Source organism: Pteropus vampyrus, unplaced genomic scaffold, assembly GCF_000151845.1.
Source record: "Pteropus vampyrus isolate Shadow unplaced genomic scaffold, Pvam_2.0 Scaffold486, whole genome shotgun sequence".
Lineage (NCBI taxonomy): Eukaryota > Metazoa > Chordata > Mammalia > Chiroptera > Pteropodidae > Pteropus > Pteropus vampyrus.
Window position 1 is genome coordinate 572,173 of NW_011889267.1, and position 1,814 is coordinate 573,986.

The window sequence follows — 1,814 nt, forward strand, 5'->3', positions numbered from 1 at the left end:
TGCTTATTTTTCCAAGCACCTGTGTACATTCACATCTTTTGTGTGTGTGTTTAAAAACGGTAATATTTTATTACTACCATCAGGTGTGGCCTGCGTGAGGTGGTGGGTGCACTGAGTTCAGGGCACATGCAGTCTGTGGGATGGGATGGTGATCGGGATGCTGGAAAAGAAGGTGTGCGTCCAGAGATCAGCTCCAAGGGCTCCTCAAACATACTTCTGGGAACGGGTCAAGGAGTTATGGCAAGCTACTGCCATGCCACCAATAAGATTAAGAAATTCTTGAAAATCTAGCTGCCCGTCAGTTGATGTCCAATTTCTTCATCATGCAGTCAAGGACACTGGGGTCCTTCTGGTTCTTGGTGAAGGCAGACAGTTCCATTTTCAAGAAGGTCAGGAACTCAGTCTTGGAAAGACTACACTTGTTACCATCCCTTCCAGCGTACCTCTGGGAAATGGCGATCAGAGACTCAATGCACCGCTCCATCTCTGTAGGGCTGGACGTTTTTGCCATGTCAGAGTAGAGCGAGGCGCGCGGGCTGTCCATCCGCATCTTTTATCTCATGCGGTTGGGTGAGGTACAGGGAGTGGGAAAGAATCTGCTCATTTTACAGAGAAGGTGAATGAATACCCTGGAGGCAGCACCTGGTTGTTGTTTTTGGAGGTGAGAGGACCCTCCACTCCTTGGCTTTAGCTTTAACTCTTTCCTGTGCAGCTATGGGAGTAGGTTTAAGTTTAGATGGCCAGAGGGGAAGATATTTCGTGGAAATCTCTTAGGATTGAGCCTGTTTTTATGCAGCATTAGAAAAAGAGACGGCTTTTCCCCATTCACATGCCAAGCGACAAGGGTTTCCCCAGGGGAGTATCTCTTTTAACCCAGGTGTGCATAACTGGAGACTGATTATCGTTTCATTTCAGAGATGATTTGGATGGTCAGCATAAGCCCTTTCCCAATAAAAACATTTTATTTGTCCCTGAGAAGGTTTCCTTAGAAGCATCTCAACATGCCCCTATACTGTTTTTATTCTGAATGTTTCATGACCCAGAATCATTTTTGGAAGCTCTTTGGGTGAAAGTGTGACTCTGGGCTGAGAAGTTCGCTTCCAAGTTGCCAAGACGGTTTCTAGTGGCTGGGCTGAGATGGACCATCTCTTCCACCTCGGTGCAGTAAAGAGGCTGATGAAGTTTGCCCTGCAGCTTATACCACATCTCAGTCTGTATCATATGTAAAAACAGGAAACTGCAAAGCTTCAGGAGAATCTAGGGATAAAGGTGAGTGGGAATGATGCATTTTTCCCCTCTAACTTTGAACCTCCAAAGGGAGAACCAGGTAATGATACACTATCAAATCCCAATGACCTGAAAGAGAATTTCCTGCCCTGGGCTTCTCCTGGCTAATCTTATGGTCCACATCGTCACTTCCTCCTCTCAATCTGACTCTTGTGGTCCTCAGCACTGCCATGGTTGCTTCCTTTCAACTGCATGGAGCTAGAAGTCTGAGAGAGATGTGACCATTGTTGACCTTGAGATTCAAGGAGGAAGAGAGCTTCTCTCAGACTCTGTTTTGCTGTCTCTGCCATGATGTTCCAGAGAGACACCAGGATACAACTGAGACGTTGTGGAACTTTTCACTCAGCCCTTGTAGCATAACTTGATAACTTGACCTCTGGGTTACAAATCGTAACTCTTTGTAGGTGCTGAATAAATGTGGTTAAAAGAATAAATAAACAAGGAGTGAATAAATCAATATAGTCCATCATACAGTTACATATCACACAACTGAAACTGCTTTCAAAAGTGAAACTGCAAATTATTTT

The 1,814-nt window shown here is 45.0% G+C and overlaps 1 pseudogene; it reads right to left on the reverse strand.

Annotated features, from left to right (window-relative positions):
* Positions 1–204: 204 nt before the first annotated feature.
* LOC105307245 lies at positions 205–511 on the reverse strand (annotated as a pseudogene).
* Positions 512–1,814: the final 1,303 nt, after the last annotated feature.